This window comes from Pantherophis guttatus, chromosome 4 (assembly GCF_059756535.1).
Source record: "Pantherophis guttatus breed Tessera chromosome 4, ASM5975653v1, whole genome shotgun sequence".
Classification (NCBI taxonomy): Eukaryota; Metazoa; Chordata; class Lepidosauria; order Squamata; family Colubridae; genus Pantherophis; species Pantherophis guttatus.
In genome coordinates, this window is record NC_142066.1 from 114,741,556 (window position 1) to 114,766,571 (window position 25,016).

A 25,016-nucleotide genomic window follows, 5' to 3' on the forward strand; every position below is an offset into this window, starting at 1 on the left:
TGTAGATTAATGCAGCCTTTCACCAACTGGTGTTCTACAGATGTGTTAAATTTCAATCCCACAATCCTTAGGCATTAGGTACGCTCACTAATAGTTGGAGAAATTGACAGCTAACACATCTGAAGGCTACTATGCTAAGAAATATTAGATTATTAGCATTATTTACCAAAGGGCAGGCCATATAATTTGAAAAATTGTTAGTTTCTTAAATTCAAAATTAAGTTGACCTCACTCCTTTTTAAAACTTCTGCCTATTATGGTTAAAAGTGCTATCATTCTTCCAGGATAACTTTAAAACCTAACACAGAGAAAGAGGTTTGGATGCAGCTATGGTATTTGGAAAAAAGTTAAATTCACAGAAATATAACCATAGTATGATTTATTTTTAATACAGTTTGGTGAAGTTCATCATAATATTTAATACTACATTCTCTTCACTGTCATATGAACTATAATTGTACAGGAGATGATGCAGAATAAAAAAATCCCTGAGGATTAATCATGGTTTTTTTTTTAAAAACAAAAAAACAAAAACCAGCTTTCATGATATCTTTGCTCTTTGTATCTTGGCTTTTGTTAGTGCATTTTTAATTAGGATCTGGTATCTGCAATAAACAGTAAACATAAAGAGCTTTGCAAAAATGTATTAGACTGTTTGTTTTCACACTCTAATGCATATTTGCACAATTTTACCATGAAAAAAGGAAAACATGCTAAGCTCTTGGGCTCTATCCCAAATGTCCTGGAATAGAATTTGGAAATGACTAAGAATGCAGCCATACCACGTCATATTTCAGCACTTATCCCAAGGAAGAGGAATAATCACCATGACAGAAGCATATGATACAGCATCTATTTCTCATTTCCTTCTTAGTTTCAATAAAACAAATGTTTATTAAATTCACAAAGGATGGGAAATTTTGTTGACTTATTTTCAGATGAGGAAAATGATTTCTTCCTTAGCTCAGAACATTATTATTTTGCTCTATTTTTTTAACTAGAACAGATCCAGAAGTCATTACAAAAATGGTATTTCCAATTGAAACTTAGCTTTTGACCCGCTAATGGTTATTAAATTAAATAGTTTGATCACTTGTTTTAAATCAGGTAGGATATTCCAATATTGGAATATGAAAAGAATATATGAGAGGAAAATATCCTGTAGAATATCTACATAAATTTTTAATCTTACTTTTTAAGTAAGATCTAGGGGATTTTGATAGTTTTTACAATAAAAAAAGATAGTTTGTGTTCATGTGTGTTCGTGTCTATGTAAACAACTAATTGAAAATACTCTTTGCCAAACTGGATGCAATTTCATTTTGAAACATTTCTGTCAAAAACCACCAGAAAATTGTAAAGCTTTAAAATGTGGCTCTTGTGAACACTTGTAACTGAGATGATGCCTTGATACTCTTTGAACTTAATACAAAAATCATAAAAAATAGAAGGCCAGTCCAAAGTGTTAAAAGTAAAATTTTCCTATAGAGCTATGCTTTAATGTATTTCCAAATATAACACAAGGTTAAGTAATTTATTTTGTCATTTTATGTATTTATGGGCTGAAAGACTGTATGTAATAGATAAAAGATAAGAGTCTCAAATGTCAAACTAAAAGATGAAAATCATTACATTTTATTAGCAGACAATATATAAAAATGCCAAAGCAAACTGTAAAGAGAGGTATAGTGTTATGCTCAGAGGTCCTGCATCTAAGTTGCATTTGTTTTTCCCAATTTCCCAAAAGGGGAATAATAGTCCTGAATTTAATTAAAAATCTATTTTTAAGATCAAAGTAATGAAAAAGTTAAAAGACTCCCTCACAAAGAAGAGTAATGTAAGAGTCTTGGGGAATCCGAAGTGATGAACTCACTGGTATTTTATTTCCTTTGGACTACTCAGGGGTGGATCATTTGGGCAGACTGCAAAATACTAAAATGAAGATTTTAGAAATCTATTAATTTTGCATGAACTAATGCAAGTGTCAGCTGTAATTATTCCAATGTACTTTAGGGGGCATTGTTTGTGAGCTTTTTTTTCCCAGAGCCTATTTTAGTTTTTATGTTTTATCTTTGGGTGGTTTACTGTAGCTTTTACCTAGCTTAATAATTACCTGTGAGTTTCCAGTATACCTTTCTGCTTGTGTGTTATTCTTACCTACTATATAAAAACCATGGAAGAGTCTCAGAAATTAATCTGAATGAAGTAAAGTTTATAGTTCCATATCATGCTTGGGACCAATCAAACAGGACAGAGGCGAGCCAACATAAAAGGCATACTTATTCAGAAAGAGAAACACATTTTCTACATCTCGATATCTTGGCCCATCCTTGCACACAGAGCTATATTAACTGTTAACAGCAATAAAATAAATAAAATAAAATAAAATAAAATAAAATAAAATAAAATAAAATAAAATAAAATAAAATAAAATAAAATAAAATAAAATAAAATAAAAATCTGTTCACCACTATCTAGCTGCCTACATGTTGGCATGAAAAAATCTGCAAGGCTCCCAAGGGACTCTGTAGACCACAGTGATCAGTCTGTGAATTGCTGTAAAGCTGCTGCTTCGAAGGTTGTCTAAACTTCAATAAATAATTATTGGGTCAAATCTGGATTCTTTTGCAATATATTATCCTGGGCTGAAGCTTATTTTATATGCTTCACTTATTTAGAAATGCATAGGTACTTAGGTGAACATGATACTGCTCTGTTCATTCAAGGACCCCCAACTTTTTTCAGGCTTATGCACAACCCTGAAAAAGAATCAAGCTGCTTTAATGGATTATGGAGAGGTTATGTAGGGCCAAAGCATTTCTTCATAATCATTTTCAAAGCATGCATAAACATATTTGTTAAGCTCTGCTGCTAAAGCTGTCCAAACATTTCTCCATTCTAAAATGAAACCAACCTTTTGCTTCTAATTTGTTCTAGAATTGTATTTACTTCATATCATGCTGGATTAGACACCTTATCTCTGGCTTCCTCTTTGTGATATTCTCTAAATTATAAAAGCTTGTACAACAATTATGTGTGAGGAGAACCTACCTAAAGGACATTTTTCACTTAAAGTTGCAATGGTGATCATGCTATCATGAACTGTTTAACTGAGGGGTATGGAGACTGCTGTAATTATTCTAAATGCAAATTCAATCTGCAATGGTTAGGTTCCTATATTGAACTAAATCATAATGTGATGTACTCAGGCTTAGTTTAGTGTGCTTTGTGAAACTGGTTTATTGGTGAACCAACCCATCACTTTGCATTAGATATTAAGCCAGTCTATTTAAGGGTCAAATACATTCTTGCCTAGCTTACCTTGAAAAGTGTTCGGAGACTACAGTTGGTCCAGAATGCAGCCGCGCGAGTTATAGTGGGTGCACCTAGATACACCACATTACACCAATTCTCCGCGAGCTGCACTGGCTCCCTATCGGTCTCTGGGCACAATTCAAGGTGTTAGTTATTACCTTTAAAGCCCTACATGGCTCAGGACCAGACTATCTTCGAGACCGCCTTCTACCACATAGCTCCCAGCGACCAGTAAGATCCCACAGAGTCAGTCTCCTCTGGGTCCCGTCAGCTAAACAATGTCGGCTGGTGGGCCCATGGGGGAGGGCCTTCTCTGTGGCTGGCTCGGCTCTCTGGAACCAATTACCTCCTGAGATTCGGACCGCCCCCACTCTATTGGCCTTCCGGAAAGCGGTCCTGGCTCTTCCGGCAGGCCTGGGGCCGTTGATCTCGTTATAGTGATCTTGCGAGACCTGACCACAAATTGGAGTGTATGTGTTTTAACGTTTTAATGTTTTAATGTCTTCTTTTAACTTTTGTATGGTATATTGTTGCATTGTTTTATTCTCTGTTGTAAACCGCCCAGAGTCCCTTGGGAGTTGGGCGGCATAGAAATGCGACAAAATAAATAAATAAATAATAAATAAATAGCTTGATGTTCCCAGATGCTAAGTGAATAACACTTATAGTATTGGGACTCTGCATTCAATCAGCCTGAACTTGTCCATTTCGAGATATGACCCATATCAATAATTTTTCATACCTTTCTAGGGTGCCATTTGCCACTTATATATGTACTATGAGATTATTTGATTTAGCATAATGTGTGGACCTATCCTATTGTGAGAATGGTGTGGCAATTACAGTATTAGATTGGGGAGAGTCTGATTAAAGTCCCCATTTTACATGGATATGACTAGATGAACTGGCTGGCCTCTCTTCCTCTCCTTTAGCCCAATCCACCTTCAAAGTGTGCTTCTGTGAGGATAAATCATCCTCCACGTACACTGTGCTGGGCTGATAAATGAAAATACAAGATATTATAGTACAAATTCACAGTCTTCTATTTCAAGCTATGACTTTCATTAATTTGAACCTTGCAATAGCTCCCTTACCTTCTGTTCTATGGTCCCAGAGGAACAACATATTAGGAAGTTGATTGTTTCTTCTGGCAGAGAGGAGCAGAGTTCTTTAAGCTATTCCTTTTCTAGATGATGAACAAGGTCTGTTGAATCTTCTTACTATGATGATCTTCCTGGGATATCAGGGTACATCCTTCAAATGTTCTTTGACCTGATTAGTGGCAAAGGACAAAGTGTGCTTCTTTTCTCTTAATACAGGAAAGTCATAAATTTGTCTATATAGTGAGTAAAATGTATTAGTGGCTAGGCTAAGGTATGTCCCTAAAAGATCAGAGAATTTTTGCGGGTGTTGGAGTACTGGTAAACAGTCCCAAAGTTAATTCTTGCATTAATATGGGATGCTGGAAGTTATTGAACTTAAGTTCAGTACACATTATTCTTTCTTTCTTACTTTAAAAAAATTGTTATCAGCCAGAATTAGGACATGCACATTACTATGGACATTTCTTTTACTATTTTTAATCTAATTTAAAATTTGCTTGTAGTCAGCTAATTGACTGACTAATTTTGAAGTCAGCAAGACTTAGGACATGCACACATTTATAGATATCCCTTTCACTATTTTTAATCTAATTTAAAATTAGTTTGTCCTTTTCTACACCAAATTCCCTGATTCCCAGATGATCATTATTAGGGCAGAAAGAACAAGTTTCATTTTATTCCTCCAGGCATGATTTTAGTGAGCTTAGAATTACAGAACTGTAAATATTTCAAAAATCATTTTATCCACAGAACTGTCCAGGAGGTTTTGGTATATCAAGAATGCAAATTAATGAAAAAACATGATGGGGATGACTATGAAAGGAACAAATATTATCTGAGTGATAGAAATTGACCCGTTTTTATTATTTATTTTAACATACACTGAGAGCACATATCCAAAACAATTCCAATTCCTGTTGAATCTCTTGACGTTTCCATTCTATATTGTATTTGACATTTCATTCTATAGTTTGTACTGCAATTTTATATAGCTAGTAGGTTTAAATTTATGTAGTTCAGCCCAGCAGTGGGTTTCAGATTATGTTACTACTGGTTCACTATGCGCCTGGTTCACACGCACGCCTTCTGCACATGCATCTGGCCTTCCGCGCATGTGCTTTGCTCACATGCGAGCCTTCTGTGCATGCGCCTGGCCTCAAAAACGTGCCTAACTAGGATGGCATAGAGCCGGGGCGGGTTGGCGGGCCCACCCATGATTTCCGCTACCAGTTCGGGTGAACCGGTTCAAACTGGCTGAATACCACCTCTGGTTCAGCCTTCATAGGTATTCCCAGTTTAATGTAATTGGGAGATTTTTTTCCCTTAGCCTGTTAGTTTTAGTTAGGGCTGGGCTTCACTGCCTTCAGCAGAGCTTAGTAGCAGGTATATCTGTAACTATAGTGTATATCATCACATCACAAAATAGATCAATTTCACTCTGCTGACAGCACTGCTTAATACATATGTGTACAAATATACAATTTCTATACAACACAAACAATAAGAAATAAATCTACACACAGCCTTTTTGGGGGAAAACATTGATATTTATCAATATCAATCATTCTTTGAAAAGACTGGGATTAGAACAATCTCCTTCCAAGTTTTATCCTGTTTGACAAATGTTTAAATTATATGTTTTTCCAATACTAAGGAATTCAGTTTGCAATACTTTTTTTACTTGCACTTCTACTTATTAAATATTTATTTATTTTATTTTATTTATTTTATTAGATTTCTATACCGCCCTACTCCCGAAGGACTCAGGGCGGTGCACAGCCAAACAATAAAAACACATACATACAAAATTTAAAAATAGAATAAAATCAAATTAAATAATTTTGGCCCCGACAAATTTAAAACCCCAAACTTTTAAAACCAATTTAAAATTGAATATATAAAATACTAAAAGATATTTAAAATTTTAAAAATCTTTTATAAAAGAGGGGGAAAATTAGGTCAGGCCGGCCTGGTGAAATAGTAAGGTCTTTAAGGCGCGGCGGAAGGTGCGCAGATCCGGGATCCTCCGTATCTCTGGGGGGAGCTCGTTCCAGATAGTAGGTGCCCCCACAGAGAAGGCTCTCCCCCTGGGGGCTGCCAGTCGGCATTGTTTGGCTGATGGCACCCGGAGGAGCCCCTCTCTATGGGAGCGTACCGGCCGGTGGGAGGCTATTGGTGGTAGTAGGCGGTCCCGCAAGTACCCAGGTGTACAATCTCCCACCCCATAGTGATGTAATCTCTGTGAATGAAGAAACTACACAGTGTTTATCAACATAATCTATAGTCATTTCAAGAAGACCTGCAATACATGAATGAGATATCACAAAACACAACCGATTACAAGAATCACTTTGGGCCATTTGTCATACATGCTGGAATTCCAAGGCAGACACTGTAGCAAAGTGGGTCTGACTTGAATAGGAGACCGGTGTTCAAAAAATGCTCAATAACATCAATTTACTTTAGCAACGGCAGCATAAAATAAAATAAGTGTGGTAGCCTGTAAGTATACACAGGGAATGTTGGGGAAATGAACAAATGATGAAAGCAGTGTCATGCATGATAGAAGCTCCATCCCATGTATTGCAATATTGTATGGAAATATAAAAGGAGCTGATTTTGTCATTTTGATAAAAAGCACCGGGTCCTGCTTATTGAAGGCAAAGGTCATCTTACTCCAAGCTGAACTGTCATTCATCGAAAGAGAATTTTAGTAAGAAGAAGAGGTCTTTTTGTAATGCACATTTTAGCTCAGCTTGGTTTTAGGCACCTGGCAGGTAAAACTTTTTTAATTACTTCAACATTTTAAAACATGTTAAATGCTTTTCTAATTCCTTATATATTGTTTCTCTAAATTCCATTTTATGTCATTTAAGTGACATTTAAGTTCATTTTTGAGAGCTGTTTGGTATAAATCAGCTTGGTATATTCTGAACTTGTTGATTAAAGAAAATATATGTTTAACTTTTAAATAAACAAGATAAATATTTAACAACCCTAACTGAAAAATAAATATTTAATATCCTTAGAAACAGGGATTTTGTATCATGGGAAATGGTATAGAAATAAAATACAGTCAATAAATGAAGGTAACCAAAGGTGGTATTTGTCTCCTTCTTTCTTTTTATCTAATACCTTTTTCTCCTGTTCCATTAAAAGATGCATCCCAGTTTACATAACACGTGTATATGTCTATCTTGACTATAGCTGGTATCACTTAGTTGAAAGATGCAGCAATATCTTCACACTGAAATAAAACTTCTTTTATCACTTGGGATTTTTTTTGACAAGTTCTTGGAGGACAACACCTCCTGTGATAATTCAGCAGATATCCTAGCTGCCTTTTCTACTTACTTTAGAAAACAGATACTCTTAACTATTTTAGACGAGGTGCACGGGATTTTGCACTTGGGATAGAAAACTTGTGAAATAATATGACAACAGTTTGGAAGTTGTTGTGTCTGCCAATCCATGCATCGTACTTGGTTTCGTCTTAATGTCCATTGAGAATATATTGAAAACTTAACTGCTGATGCAAGAATCCTCCTATCTAGACGTAGATATACTGTATATTTTGAAATAATAGAAAATACTTGTAGCTCAGGTTTTAGATTTTGGCAGTGGTTTGCTCTCCAAGCTTATTTCAATTTAGTTTCTGAACGTTTCATTATCTGACTAGGTAACATTATCATCAGGATTGTCTTGTCTTATTCTCCCTTTTTTTTTTTTTTATTCTCCTTAACTTATAAACGTCTTGTGTGCCAATGTGATCAGTTGGTTGTTTGGTTGTTTGGAGCTATATTTAAATTCTGAGCAGCTGATTGGTTCTTTTGTTGATGGGTTGTTCGAATGGTCTGGTTTCTTATATATTCATACGCTGGATCTAGGTCAATATGTTTGCTAATTGCTCCTTTGGTAGAATACCAGGCCTCAACAAATTGATGTTCATGGCCAGTGATTTTTGTTCCATCCCAATCAAACTGGTGTTGTTCATTATCAGTTTGGTTTGAGATCAGGGATTTTTGGTCATGCCATTTTACTACACCTACTACTAGTTGATGTTCATGAACCGTTGTTCTCAATTGCTTTCCTGTTTGTCCCACATATAATTGGTTACAATCATTGTAAATGTTTTTGTATACTATGTTGCTGTTGTCTTCCATATTTTGTCTTTGATTTAAGATAGCTCTTTTTTGAGTGTAAATGTGGGTTTGTGAGCTATCATTATTCCTAGGGGTTGCAGTATTCTGGCAACATTTCGAATGTTCCTTTGATGTATGACAGGACTTGTTTTTATGCTGTGGTTATATTTTGTTGGGGTTTGGATGACAAGGATTATATTATGTTTTTTGGGGGAATAGCCATTGCGGAGGAAAACTTTGAAAAGATGTTTCTCTTCTGCTTTTCTTAATGACTCAGTGCTGCAGTATGTTTTGGCACACTGGGTCTGGATGCAGCTCCTCTTCTGTGTAGTGGGGTGACTGCTTGTGAAATTAAGAATTAGGTCTGTGTGCGTCAATTTTCGGTATACTCAGATTGTTAATCTGCCATCATCTTCTCTCCTTATGTCAATATTTAGGAAGGGGAGTTGTTCTTTTTCTTTCTCAGGTGTAAAATTGATCCCAGTGAATATGTTGTTGAGTAGATGGTGTATCCAGCAGTGGATTCCACTTACCTTCACTACAAGTTTGGAACTGGGAGCGTGCATGCACAGAGCATCTGTGATGACGTCCGGGCAGGTGGGCGAAGCCTCCTACGGCCGCCACTACTGGTTCGCCCAAAACAGGGCAAACTGGTAGAAACCCACCAGTGGGTGTATCTCTTCTAGTCTGGTGCATTTGATGATGGCAAAGGTTTCATCCACGTAATGTACCCAAAATTTTGGGTGGATGTTTGGCAGGACTGTGGGTTCAAGTTTCTGCATTAAATTATTATTACAGATATATATTATGACAATATCACCAAAGCATTCCTCATTTGGCAAATAGAATTTGAAAGCATAACGAAGTTCGTACATTTCACTCACTGACTGAGACAAGTTCTTAAAATAAAACTAGAGTCAAAACGATTGATGCTACTGACTAGGAAAACTAGCATTTTAAGGGTTGGATAGAAAGAGATAGCCATTATCCTTTCAAAGACTATGTAAGAATGTCTCCCATTTTTAGGACTTGTCTCCCACCAGAGAAGACCCTCTATATTAAAGTGTATGATATTCACAGCAAAAGAATGATATGTAATGCTAGTGCATAATGATTAACAGGGAAAAAAACAGATAAAATCATTTAGAGGCATGGCTATCCCAGGCAATTATGCAACAAGGAAGGCAATTTAGGCTGAAACATAGACCTCAAAGTTGGGAGACAAATTAATACCCAGAGCAACAAATAATAGGACCAGCATCTGCAAATAGCAGCAAACTACTGTACATCTGCACATGACCATCATGACTGATGCTGCTATTATTATTATCTCTTTTATTCATTAAACATGAAACGCAGTCAACTGAACATTTAAAAATGTGTCACAAATACCACTGACTGGTGCTAATGGTTGCTATAGGTTGCTACCAGCGTCCTAGATATCAACCAAGTATTTTCTTAAAATATATGATGTTCCGAGTAGCAGTTTTTTGTAATTCTGCTGTTGTTATTGCAGGAAGCTGCAATTTCTTGATGTGTTTTGTAAAATTCTTGGACATGGTACCAAGTGCCCCGATGACAATGGGTATCACTGTTACATGTTTCATCCATAGCCATGTAGTTTCGATGGCCAGGTTGCAATATTTCATAATTTTTCCAGTACTTTTTCTTCGACTCTGGCATCTCCTGGTACAGGGATATTATTATTATTATTATTATTATTATTATTATTATTATTATTATTATTATTATTATTCTATTTATATTATACTAATATAATATTATTATATTTTATCCTTTATATTTAACTTAGTGATATTTTTTAGCAATGAACATGCCTAATACTGCTGTCTCCTATTTATGCCACAACCCCATGAGGGATGTTGGGCTGCAGGAAGTGAGTGACCCAAAGTCATCCCAACTGACTTTCATGCCTAAAGTAGGCCTAGAACTCATAGTCTCCTGGTTTCTAATCAGTACCATAGTTACTATATCAAACTGGCTACTCACTAAAACTTTTTTCCTTTCTTGATATTTCATTCAAAAGTATTTATAAAAAGGTAGCAAATAGGATACATCTCTATGTCAATCTACATCTATCTACACATCTACAGATCCTTATGTTGTTTAGTTGATTATTTGAAAGTAGATTACTTTTTATAATTAATTTCGGCCAACTTAAAAGCAGATTTAATAGAAGTATTACTCAAAACTATTTTAATCTATAATGATTTCATATAAGCAGATTTTTCTATGCTCTAAATGCTTTGTTAATAATGCTAATTATTCTTGCTATCGACATTTCTGTAAAATATAGCTTCAAAAAGTGACCATAAAAACTTGAACTTTATTATAGGAAGTATAGAAGATGAATGGTTATACATATACATATAGATATTATATACATACGTAATGCAAAGTCACCCATATCACACAAAAATTACAATAAATATATAAACAATAAATATATACAAAGAGTTCCATGACGTTTCCCCCCCCCCCCAATGTTTTCTTAACATTTACCCTGGAAGCTCCACAGGCAGGGGTGAAATGCTCCTGGTTCAGACTGGATCAACCTCTTCGGGCAAAAAAATGCTTTTAAAAGTTAAAAAAAAAAAGCCTCTGATGATCGCCGGGTCATCTGAGATCATCAGAGGCTTTTAAGAGCATTTTTTCTACAACCTCTTGAGCTGAAGAGGTTGTAGGAAAAAATGCTTTTAAAAGGCTCTGATGATCCAGCTGAGTTGCCTGATCGTCAGAGCCTTCACCACTGAATGAGGGCTGTTGAATTTTAATGCAGTTGACCTCTTTGACCCCTCTTTTAAACAAGCGGTCCTCTCTCTCTAGAATGTGGACTTTTGAAGACTTTGCTGTCTTCCAAGGAGTGGCATTTGTCTTTCAAATGCAGTTGAACTGCTGAATCTTGTCCTGATGGGTCTGTTCTCTTATGCTGTGCCACACATTTGTGAAGTGGTTATTTTGTTTCTCCCATGTACAGATCTGCATGTCTCACTGCATTGTACTGCATATATCACATTGCTCAGTTTGTGTCTGGGTGTTTTATCCTGGGAGTGGACAAACTCCTGCCTCAGTTTATTCTTGGTTTAAAAAGTGCATATATGTTGTGTTGGATGAAAAACCTCTTGAACTTTTCAGATATTCCTGCAATGCATGGAATGACAACATTGCTTTGTTTATTGTTCTTTTCTTTGTCTGTTATGGAGGAGCTTCTGGGCAGGGGTGAAATGCTACCGGTTCGCTCCGGTTTGGGTGAACTGGTAGTTTAAAAAAGCTACCAGTTCCTCCAAACCGGTATTTCCGATGATCAGCTGTGCAGTGGGGTTTAGCTTTGCTAGAAAGCAGGAAATCCTGCTTTCTAGCAAAGCTAAATTGCGCGTCACAGCTGATCCCCCCTCACTGTTCTACTTACCTTCCCAAGCCTCCTTTTGGTGCGTATGCGCACATGCACAGCATGTGCCAAAAGGAGGCTTGGGAAGGTAAGTAGAACAGTGGAGGGGATCAGCTGTGCAACTCAGTTTAGCTTTGCTGGAAAGCAGGAAATCGCACGCCACAGCTGATCCCCCTTCTCGCTTCTACTTACCTTCCCAAGCCTCCTTTTGGTGCGCACTGTGTATGCGCATGCAGTGTGGGTTTGGCGTGCAATGCGCAGGTGTGGCCAGCAAACTATTAGCAAACTGGTTTGGATTTCACCACTGCTCTTGGGTCTTTTTGGATTTCATGATCTACACATCAAAGCAGCCCTCAGAACTTGTGATTACCTCAACTGGGCCTTCATAAAATAAATAAATAATACATTTATTTATATTGCCCCATATTGAATGAATATTGCTTCTTCTTGGGCTTCTTCTTGGGCTCCTCCCACAATCTCTGGCCATGCCAGCGAGGGTTGACAGAATTGATGTCCAGCACTTTCGAAAGGAGGCAATTATGTAACCTTGATTTAGATAATTATTTCAAACCTGAATTTATAGTTTGAAGCAGAGAGTCCATAGATGCCATTAAAATTCAGTTTTCAGATTTCAGAAATTTGACCAGCATGGTGAGAAAAATTGAGATCAGAGATTCAGCAAAATCAGGACGGCCTTAGCTTCCCCATATTACTACCGGTATATTCTTTTTGCTATTGCTAAATTCAGATAAATATATTCAGGAATTGAATAGAATTTCCTAGCTGATCTACTAGTCACAGTTCCTGACTTCCAATTTCTGTCATTTCCTTTATCACATTGGCATACATTTGTACATATATCAATACTGATGAGAAGAAGGGCAGGAAAGTGTTGTTAGACATTTAGTGCAACAAGCCTAAATTTATTCACATATTAAAAAATGTAAAGGCCAACTCAATCATATTAAACCCTAAAATACTATATAAAGCCTCCAGATGGTATGCTTGTTTAATATATGCAAACTTGTGTTCCTAATACTGTCACTCTTATCTTCCCTCATCCCCAAACCCTAAATTTACCTATTATGGCTTTTCTTGAAAGAGGACCTTCAGCAACTTGTTAAACCTGTTGGCATCATTGAAATTTTGTGTGGGTTTAAAAGCCCATCAAAACAGATCTTATTATAACTAGAGATTAAAAACCTGTTAATTTAGTTGTGCCCAGTGTAGTGGAGCAACAGCTATAAACATGCATTCTTAAAATGCAGTGAATGGCTTCTTTTATTTGAAGCTTAGATGGATAAAATAGTTTTACATGAGAAGTTGGCTATACTTTCTTGATGCATTTACTTACTAAATTTTACCGAAATAGTCAAAAGTAGGTAACCATATCATTTCATGTTGAATGGAAACTCATGCTCCAGCACATTGTTGCAATTATTTTTGTTAAGAAATTATTCTTTCCTACCCCTCTCAATCCTTTTAATGAACTCTTTCTTCCTAACATTGCCATTTGGAGCTCTAGTGGTAGACTGTTAAGAGGACTACTGTAGCTACATAGAAGCACTTCTTCTTCCCAGATCTCTTGAAGAGGAGGTCAGTGTTGAAATATGTGCACTGGACAGAAAGAGTCTATTTGAAACATACAGTTTTAACTACATAGCTGCCAAGCCATATAGCACTTTATAGGTCAAAATTGAGATTTAAATTTTCAGAACATCATGGCACCAGTATTATATATGAGCCATGGTGGTTAGAGTGCAGTACTGCACGCTACTTCTGCTGGCTGCCGGCTGCCGGCTGCTTGCAATTTAGCAGTTCAAATCTCACCAGGCTCAAGGTTGACTCAGCCTCCCATCCTTCCGAGGTGGGTAAAATGAAGACCCAAATTGTTGGGAGAAATATTTTGACTCTGTAAACCGCTTAGAGAGGGCTGTAAAGCACTGTAAAGTAGTAGATAAATCTAAGCGCTATTACGATTATATAAATATAATATCTATTGGCTGCCAACAAAGGGGCTGATTAATTTTGCAGCAATTGCAGATTCCAAATATTTTATTTAAATTTTAAAACTAGTTCATCTAGAAGGAAACATCATAAAGCAAAATATGTTTTCTGCCCACTTTGTAAAGATATCTTATTCCTGCCCAATAAAAGAAGCCTTGGCTCAGACCAAACATAAGCCACCCAGAGTTGTTGGATATGAGATAGCCGGCAAATAAATGTCATAATTAATTAAATAAATAAATAATAAACATAAAACCAAGTTTCTGTCTTCTTTTATGTGTTATCCCTTCAGGCATTAAGCAGTGCATTGTTCATTTCCTCTTGTCCAAGCTCAACACTCTCTTTTCTTCATAGGATTTCCCTTTCCTTGACCATTTTACTCTTCCATGGACCAATTGAAATTGTTTATTTTTTTCTTAAAGAATGACATCCAAAGCTGGGTATTTCAGATAAGATATTAAACTAGTATAAAATAAAATGAAACTATTATTTCTACTGGCTTGGAAACTACAGCTCTCTTAATAAACATTAATCTTCTTTGCAGCTTCATCACACTGCTGATTCACATTCAACTTCTGACTGAACACCTTTCTAAGATCCTATTCATATATACAGCTGCTCCTGTGCTATATCTGTTCGTGGAGCAATTTCCTTTATGTCTAAATGCATTGACTTCTGATGTATTTCATTTTACTTGATTCAGCCCAGTTTTCTATTCTAGAAACAATTAATTTTGTTGTTTCCTATATAGTTTCTTTTAATTTTCCTTCTGTTTTAAGAGAGATCCATGTTAGATTCGTGCTACATTCAAATGTATGGTAGTTCCTTGCTTATTACTAATAAAAGTGTTAAAAAGTACATCTCTTAAAGTTTACTTTAAAAAGTAAACTTTTTAGTTTACTTTAAAAAGTCATGCAGCAACCCATTGAAAAGTTCCTTCCAACTTAATGAAGAGCCATCAATGAGCATTCTTGGAGTGTAGTTTCCAAACCTACTGTGAACTTCTGTCACAATATAATGACGTATCACTAATTGTATTATTACTAAGCAAATCTGCTGATGTTACATTATGATTGACTTGAAAAATATACTTGGCATTCACATTTTTGAACTTTTACAATTACAGACAGGCATCACCAGCAATAATTTTCTTGTATGGGTAGTCCGTGACTTACAATCACAACAGAGTTTGGAATTGCAGTCAAAAGTGGTTGCAATCATAAATCATAGCACAACATGACAGGACTCAATTTTATGACCATGTTTACAATCCATTATTCCAAATAAGTATTTTTTGCTGGAAACTGACAAAAAACCCTCTCCAAACATGTGATCGGGCACACTGCAGTTGATTGCAAATGGGAGTTGATTGTCATGCACTGAAATGTAATCATATCACCACAGTACATGTGGGGGAAAGCAGTCATAACTTTGAGGACAGGTTGTGTATTCACTGAATACTGCCTCAACTAATCTTCTGTCACTAGTGACAGCTTGTAATACTTTTTTCTTCTGGAATATATACATCACAAAATGTTAAACAATGGGGAATTTATAACTAACTTTCTCCCTCCCTTCTTTTTCAGAAAATGAAGGCAGACTCTACAGTTTAGTGTCTGTTTTGCAATCGTGAGTCTGTTATTGATAAAACATTTAATCTGTATTATGTTACGTGGCAGCAGGGGCAAGGAATGGAAATAAATCTCCCATGGGTTCCACCCACAAAGTTTCTTGGTTCTTCTGTGATGCAGAAGCCTATGACTGGAAAGCAAGATACTAGTGTGGTATGGTCTGTAGTAATTGATCAAAATCTCCATCTGAAGTTGATAATATTAAGTTTATGCTGCTGTGGTGTGATTTGTTGGATTCCAGAAGATATTATTATAATAGTATCACTACACCTATGCAGTATTTCTTCCTGAGCTAGCAGGACTAAATTCTGTAATACAATACCTCAGTTCTTGACATTGGACACTGTAATATCCATGCTGAGGGTGCCTATCAAGAGGGGCTCTGGAATTATATCAGCTGGGGACTCTTCAAATTGATATCTTGTCTCATGTACGCAGTAAGACACACATTAAATTTAGAACTGAAAAGAATTAAATGTAGAAAAATCCCCTGTGATTATGTTTTCATAGTTAGATCTCTCTCTGGTCAGTTTAAGATTAAATATTATAAACTTCTGTGGGGATTGAAGAACTGTGAAAACAGTCCAACCTAGTTGCATGAAGTTCATTTAACCTATAAATAAGTTTTAAACATGTCACATTCTAAAGTTGAGCAGTAGCACAATTTGTACTTAACATTGCAATGACCCTGTAAATCTTTGTAACAGGAGAGTCATCACTAAGAACACATAGGTTTCAACTTGTGCTGAAATCAACCATTTAAGACGCATATTTCTTTAAAAGACAATGGGTGATGAACAGTGTGATAAACCCAGGCTGTCTTTGGAATCATGTAAAGTCTGTTCAGAGATATATTTGCTAGTTAAAATGCTGATAAAGTCAGTACAGTGCAGTACGATCTGAGAATCATTAGCCTGTCTGAAAAGTCAGAATTCGGGCTACATAAGGTCAGTCTTGTTCTATTTTTATGGATAATTTCTAATTAGTATTACTCACTGATTGCATCCTTGGGGAAATGTAGCAACCAGTTGCAAATTGAAACATTCATTCCTTAGTAATGAAAGCAAGAAGGAGTAAAAATCTCCTCTCTCTCTCTCTCTCACACACACACACACACACTTTTAACTGGGCAAAACAATGCATTTCTGGGCCAAACTTCATCAACACATTTGTAAGTAAGATAACCCACAGAATGCCAGGATCCATTACTCCCAAGGGAATGAAATTTGGGCAAGTTGTGGCTACTTCAGAAAATTAGAGAATTATCTGTTTCCATATCTCATTCTGTTGTTTTTCTAGAGTTGATATACTAGTTCCAACCTATTCAGTATACCAGTTCCAACCTATTCTGAGCAATGAGAATTTGAACGTGTGGGTAGGGTATCTGATATTTGGAGAATGTGCCATATCTGGTTTGTGGATATATGCAATTTTCCGTAAATGTAAAAGAGAAGGGAGTATCATCTCCTACATTTTAGAGAAGGAAGGAAGGACGAAGGAAGGAAGGAAGGAAGGAAGGAAGGAAGGATTTCTAATGCTCCTTGACAGTGACCCACAAGGAAACTCAATGGGAAACTGGCAGGAAGTCAGAAATTACTCCTGCTCTCATTGTTTGCTCTCACCTATGATAATTTTGTTTCTTTTTAGGTAAGGAAATATCTTTGAAACATAAGCTAATGGAAACATTTTAATCACTGAAACTATGTTTTAATGCACAAAAATAATTATTAGATCTGTATATGTAACCATTCAGGGAAAGATACCATAAATCTGTAGCCTTTTAAACATTTGCTGAATTAAAACAGCCAGCATCCTGATGATCCATTGCAGGGTGGATAAAAATCAATGATTTTTTAAAAAAAATAAAAAAAAATCAGATTTTTTTAATTTAAATCGGATTTTTTTTGATTTAAATCGGATTTATTTTAATAAAAAACTTTTGGGGTAAAAATCTATCGTAAGATAGTTTTCTATTTAAGATACATAAATAATTTAGTTTATTCAGCATGAAATGGAGCTTAGTTATGTAGCATGAGGCTGTATATTCTGCAACACTGGGACTATCGGTGAGTCAACAGTGGGTCAAAGGAGTAGCAGAGATGACAGTTGCTCTTTACAAATTATGATTTAAATCGAGTTGATTTAAATCAAGCCTTTTTATTAGTGATTTAAATCATGATTTAAATCGTGATTTAAATCAGCTCGATTTAAATCAAATCCACCCTGATCCACTGTAAGTCCTACTGTTGAAAGCAGCTGAGAATGAAGACAAGAAGTTTCCCAGCCTTCTAATATCTGATAAGCATTATCTGTACTGCAATAACAATGATAGGTTCTTTGGTATGTTAGTTTCAGAAGATAGCACGATTTGAGCATAACTTCACACTTATAATTCTGCTCTTACAGTTCTAAGCTTTGACAAACCTTTTGAGTAATAACAGAATCAAATCTAATATGATGCTTATTTCACAGCTTTGTCTGCTATTATACAGAAGCTTTGACTGTTCCACAGAGCAGATCCAGGTATTGTACCGTTTCCCAATTAACAGGCTCACCTTGAGAGGTGTTCAGCAGGGGTAGGATTAAAAAATGTTAGCAACCGGTTCTCTACCCGGTTGCTGGGTGGGCGTGGCCATGGTGGGCGTGGCCTACTCAGCCTCCTGCACTCGGGGGGTGGGTGGGGTGTTTTTGTCCCCCAGGCTCTGGAGGCTTTCCTTGAGCCTCTGGGAGGGTGAAAATAACTTTCCCCAGGCTCCAGAGGCACTCTGGAGGCTGGAAATGGACCCGTTTCCAGACTTCTGGAACTCCCAGGTGGCCTGTTTTTCGCCCGCCCCAGGCTCCAGAGGCTTTCCTCAAGCCTCCGGGAGGGGAAAACGGTGATTTCCAGATTTCCGGGAGGCCCATTTTTCACCCTCCTAGAGCCTCTGCGTGGGCCCTGCACTTACCTGGCATCCAAAATGGGCTGCGTGGAGACTTCTGGGAGGGGAGGGGCCATCCAGTCCTTGTAACTACCGGTTCGGCAAACCAGATGTAAAATTAGCATCCGGTTCGCCTGATCTGGTCCTAACCGGCTGAATCCCATCCCTGGTGTTCAGCAAAGGAATGAACATTTCCTGAGTCATGGCAATTCCTGTAATGAAGATTGCCATTTCCTGGTGCTATCCTTAAGGAATATAGGAGATAACTTTTTTCATCTTTTCTTCTAGCTTTTCCCCCAAACTTTTTTCTACAGAATGTCAATGGGAATTAAGATAAAATGATGACATACTGAATTTTGAAGAAACCACACTTTAATTGGACTTCTTTAGGTGTTGGTCTCAGTCATAGAAAAGGAGATAGAACAATTACTCTTTTTCTCATTAAACTGTTTAGATAACATAGCTAACCAAGACAAATTATTTTAGTTCCCAAAGCCCAAGGGCTCTTTGGATCTTTCTGGATTTTTAATTTACTTATTTATGCAAAACGTTTCTATATCACTTCCTGTTGAAAAAAAAAAGCCTTGCAGTGCTTTACTATAAAAGCAATTTGTTAGAACATTCAATAAACATATATACATGAAATCATATTACTTATTATAATTTACATCTGCATCCCATCACAATCAATTTGACTTTTGGTAACATACAACAAAAATCAAAATGTAAAAACATTCACAGTAAGGATTAAAAAAAAAGCTTTGTGACAATACAATAAGAAGAAAAAAGAAATAAAGAAACAAAATAAAGTAGAACAAAAAATTGTGCCAACAAGTTAAAATGCCTTCTGGAACAATTCCAGCTTCAATATCTTTCTGATTGCATTGAAGCATCATGCCAGCTTGATTTCCATGGGGAGACTGTTCCAAAGGACTAGTACTGCCACAAAGAAGTAGAACTTTCTTGCTTCAGCTTTCTTTATTAGGGCAATCAAAATAGTTTTTCTCTACATCAGGTGTAGTTTACAGTCACAACTGGAGTTCTAGGAGAGAATATCCATGAATTCTCTGGGAGATCATTATTTCATTATAAACAAAAAACCAAACACCTACTAACAGTCCAACAGTCTTATAAGGGATGTACAATACAAATAACAAGCCAAGAGAGTGACATGGATAAATTTCCTATACTGGATTTACAAAAGAGGCTTGGTAAACTTTGAAGAATGTCATGTAAAGGCACAAATAAAAAATGAAAAGAAATCAAGTTCCACAACATTATCTGAATGTACTAAAGAGTGTTAGAAGTAAATGGAATGAATATAGAACTGGTTTGTTTGATCAATATTTATACACAGGCGCGCGCGCGCACACACACACACAGAGTTATTTATCTCTGATGAACCTCAACCTCAAATCTAACTCTGAATGATAATACTTTATGGATTTGTTCATAGATAAGAGATGGGATATGGAAAGAAAGGTCACTTATTGTATTTTAAGGTTCATAAGAAGTGGCTTCCATCCTCATTGCAAATATAAAAATATAAAAACTACTTTATATATTTCCTTTTTTCTTTACTATATCCTTATTTTTTTTTATTTTCTTCATCTTCTGCTCTTTATTTTTATTCTTTTTTCAATTTGTATTAGTTTTTACCGTTATTATATTATTTAATAAAATTACTAACAATTTTGAAAAAAGATTATCTTAGTGTCTGAAGCTGAATATTGAAATAAGATTTTGTTTTTTTTCTATAGGTAGTCCTCGACTTGTGATCACAACTGAACCCAAAATTCCTGTGCTAAACAAGATACTTGTTTCGTGACTTTTTCCCCATTTTATAACCTTTCTTGCCACAGTTGTTAAGTGAATCACTGCTGTTGTTAAGAAGGTAACATGATGAAGTGAATCTGTATTTCCCATTAACTTTATTTGTCAGGACACAAAAGGTTATCACATGATTCCAGGACATGTAACTATCACTAATATGAACCAATTGCCAGGAGTCCAATTCCCCCCACCCCCAGACGCCAGGCACCTGAATTTTGTTCACATCACCATGAGAACAGTAATAAGTATGAAAAATGGTCATAAGTCAGTTTTTTCAGTGCCCTTGTAACTTTGAACAGTCATTAAATGAGTGGTTGTAAATCAGGGACTTTCCGTAGTGTATGTATATGTATCTATGCATTTGTGACCCCATTCTGCTTCAAACATATAAAATGTTTTAGGTATCCCTACACCATTTTGACAATTTATTAAATATTTCTTTTTCTTATATGAGAGAAGGAACATTCTTGTAACAATGATATTAGACTGCTGGTGCTAAAAAAAAAAGCTCTAAATATACTACTTATCTATAAAATGTGCAAAAAAGCCATGCAGTTTATTTTCAAATTTGTCTGCATAATCATAGGAGATTGTCCTGTAGAATTTTTTTAACTAAAAATCCTTTTATTTGTAACCTTTAGAATCACACAGAATATTTACTCCTAATGGCTTGCATATCAAAAGGTACTTATCCAGAGAGAGCACTAATCTCAGAAATAATTATTTTTACACATATGTAAAGTCTAATACTATTGGACTAATACTATTACTTTTACAGTTATTATACCTATTTTATGTTTGAAGCTAGGTTTATTCAGAATTATTCTAAGATGGTATTATTTATGACATAAAAAACAAAACACACATCTTTCAGTTTCCTGCTGCAGAACATTACCTATTTATATTACAAGTAGAATAGCGAGTTTAAAAATTGTGCCTCTGTCTCACTTCTTCATTAACAAGTTCTAATTTAAGAAGAAAGTGATTGGATGATGTAAAATATATATAGCCTTAATTAAAACAGCCCTTTGTACAGTGATTCCATAAAAAAACTAGAATGCTTGTTTTTCAGTTGCTTTCCTGACCTCAAAGTTCTTGCACCAGAGCAGCTCAGCTGTTCTGTTCTGCCCTGCCCTGCCCTTCTGTTATATGTTTTGTTATTATTATTTTATATTATGTTTTATCTTATCTAGTCCTTTTTTCTCCTTTTAAAAAAAGTCTTAATTGTTTATATCATATATGACTGATATATTGTTTGGATTTTATTTGACCAATCCAGTGCTTTTAACTTCCTGGTCTTAATTGTAATTAATTAAGCAGATCTTTAGTAAGATCCTATAATTGTGTGATCTTCTCATTTTTGGAACAAAGACTTTTCAAAAATTAATTGCAAGGAGTAGATCCATTCCTTAAAATCAGGATGCAAGTTTCTTTTCAATTATGTAAAATTACCTCTCTGCTATGACTTCTAAATATATGGAATAAGAAGAGGAGCAGGAGGAGGAGGACAGCAAATGACAGCAATGTATTTTATGTCAACTGTGGATTATTATGAGAAAGACCGATTTGGCTACAGAAGAATTCTATACCTGTATCAGTAAACAGATCAACAAAGTTGAAGGAACAAAGGAAGGGCCTGGGGCTCAGCAGACTAAAAGCATTGTGATTAACACCAGCTGTCTGCAATTACTGTAAGTTCGAATCTCACCAGGCTCAAGGTTGACTCTTGACTCAGCCTTCCATCCTTTCTAAGGTAGGTAAAATGAGGACCCAGTTTGTGGGGGCAATAAGCTGACTTTGTATAAAATATACAAAAGTATGAAGGCTATTGCTTAACGCATTGTAAGCCGCCCTGAGTCTCCGGAGAAGGGCGGCATATAAATCAAATTAAAAAAAAAAGTAATAAAACCATACCAGAAACAATCTAGTAATACAAGGAACAAGGCATAAGGCAAAAGGAAGGAGTCTGACACAATGCAAAGTTTTAGATGCAATTCTAACTTTATCTGAGGAGAGTCCTTACTTTTATGATAACAGAAAAGTAAAAATTGAAGATTTTTATATATAGGGATGGGAAAAGCAAAAATGGAAGGAACAAACATGGGGAAAGTGAAGAAAAACGACTAGGATAAACAGTGAGAAAGAGCAGAAAGAGTAAGTACAGAAGGAAAATGAGAATCTGGGAAACTGGAATCCTGAATCTCCACAAAGTGTGGAACACTTTGTTCAAGCTCACTTCAGTCCCTTCCACACAAATATTTCATTTATGAAATATTCCACAAATATTTTATTATTTTTTATGTTTTAGTCAGAATACACTTAGACATGCAGTAAGTTGAATCTTCAATAGATACGTTTGCAGAAATTCTAATTTATTAGGAAGGTACATGAATGATGACTGAAGCCCTCAGAGATTGACTGATACATATGAAAATCAGGTGGGCATAGCAGTGCAACATTAAGGAAGCATATAGATCTATTCAGGCATTCTGAGCCCAGTGAGTTCACAATGACCTCTACATCTCTCAATTGACACTGCAGCACTTAAGTAATACCTATGAATGTTTGCAGAAGGAAAACTTCAGAATATGGCTTACATCCAGTGGTGGGATTCAACCAGTTTGCACTTCAGCCAAACCGGTTGTTAAATTTCTGGCTTGCCCCGCTCCGCCTCACTTATTGACCTCACATGCCTTGACTGGTGCCTTAGAGTCACCCCACTGCATAGCTGCAGCTGCTCTTTGGCTCCCTTGACTTGACCATGTGGCCATGCGGCTCAACCTGCTTGCCTGCCTTTGCCACAGTCTACAATGTAGCGGCCTCCCACTTGTCTTGGCCTCCTCCCGAACGCCCGCCTCAACCACTCCCAACCACTCCAGCAGTAGAACAGATAAGCACAGCCGGGTACCCCCTTGTGGAGCTAAACTTCCCCCTCCAGCGCCTCTGCCTCTGCTTGTTGCTTGGAGGGCCAGCCCAATGACCACAGCACTTGGAGTCACCTGTGTTGCATGGCCTGCTCAGCCCGAGTGCATTGGCCAAGGGGCCAGCAGGCAGCAGCTGCTGTTGGACACCATTGGCCCCTGCTGCTGTGCTGGTCCCCCCCAACCCCAGGGCTCATGATCTTAATTGGGGCTTATTTTTGGAGTAGGGTTTATATTAGAAGCATTCTAAATGCTAGGGATTATTTTCTAGTTGGGTCTTATTTTCGGAGAAACGGGTAGTTTAAAAACCTGTGATTTCTATTAATGACTGCAACAGGGAGTGCTGAGATTGTAAATCCATGTTGATGTGACATCTTACTTTACAAGCACATCACTTAGTGATGGAAATTGAAGATCCACTTCTTCGTATGTCAAAGACTACCTGTTCACACACATACATGCCAACTATGGCTCAAGGATGGCCAACATGTGGAATTTCAATGGTTACTGAACCTTAAATCCTATCATTCTAACCAACAAGATGAGGCGATATGCAAATTATAGTCCAACATTGGCTACACATTCTCTGCTTTTGTTTGTTTTTTGAAGATTAAAAGCTACTTTGAGTTAAATAATGTAAGTTATTTATTACAATGGTACAAGAATATTTCAGCTGTATAATATTATATAATTATCCAAATATTAGACAAACAATTACATAAGTATGCTTAAATGCTGTTACACACTATACAAATGCAAAAATGGCTTATGCTTTCTTTCAGGAAGCAGACAGAGCAGACTGAAATTAAAATTTCCCGATACTGAGGAAATCTTGTGCATATTCAGCTGTTAGTTAGAACTTTAAATTGTTGTTACCAGAAATAAAGCTAAAAACTTTACTCTGCTTATATTAGAATAAGCTGTTTGAATATGCTACAAAACAATTTATCAGCAGACTTGATTCTAAAATGAGTTCATTTTTGTCAGGAAAGTACAAATAATAAAAAGGTGATAAATTGATTAGTGAGGAGGAAAGCATTTATTCTAATACAACTGTTTGCAAATTGAAGATCAGTCGCAAAATCTAAAGAGAACAGAACACCATTATTTTTTGAAGAAAATGCTTTATATCATGCAGAATTTACAAACTGTTTTCAAATTGTTCTAAAAATAATACTGTACTGTATTGTTTCCCAAAGTCCACCATTTTCAAATAAAGAGCATTGCTGAGACACTGCAAGTGGCAAAAAATATTAGAATTTGTTTACATATTATGTTCAGAAGATTATATTTAATCAATTTTAGCAGAGATGCATATTAGTGCTCCTTCCTGCTATTCTCAGCCAACAACAAAGCCTCTGGAGAGTAGTATTATAGTATATTGTAGTGGGATCTTTTCGTATCGTTACGATCGTACGAATGGTTGTAGTACGTAGCTTATTGTGTAATGGAATTAGCAAACTGAAAGCCTGAACGGAAGCGTGAGAATTTCTTTAAAAACTTTTACTAACAATAGCGGCGTGCCCGTACGGCATGTGCAAGGATGGGTAGCATTCTTTAACATTAGTTGCACATGTAATGGTAATGTTCAATACCCTTTACTTGATCTGTGCTGCTCAAGATTCAAAAGTGCAACGGGTTTATTGAGAGAAATGGAGACAGCGAGCACGATCATTTGACCACTCTAGTGGAATTTGGGGGACGGGGGGGGGGTCGCGCTACCATTTGAACCTGATG

The 25,016-nt window shown here is 36.3% G+C and overlaps 2 long non-coding RNA genes across 4 annotated transcripts in view; one reads left to right on the forward strand and one right to left on the reverse strand.

Moving 5' to 3' along the window:
• LOC117655228 (uncharacterized) overlaps positions 1–25,016 on the reverse strand; it is a 79,338-nt gene that overhangs the window by 53,884 nt on the left and 438 nt on the right. The window contains exons 1-2 of one of the 3 annotated variants that reach the window (XR_004588598.3): positions 7,773–8,261; positions 4,410–4,587 (exon numbers count right to left, since the gene is read on the reverse strand). This is a non-coding gene — a long non-coding RNA (uncharacterized LOC117655228). Of the gene's footprint in view, positions 1–4,409; positions 4,588–7,553; positions 8,262–25,016 lie in introns of those variants that run through there. The other 2 variants (XR_004588596.3, XR_004588597.3) reach the window with 2 other exon arrangements.
• LOC132709408 (uncharacterized) lies at positions 18,065–20,682 on the forward strand. The gene is made up of 2 exons (XR_009620411.1): positions 18,065–18,130; positions 20,286–20,682. It is a non-coding gene; the product is annotated as an uncharacterized LOC132709408 (long non-coding RNA).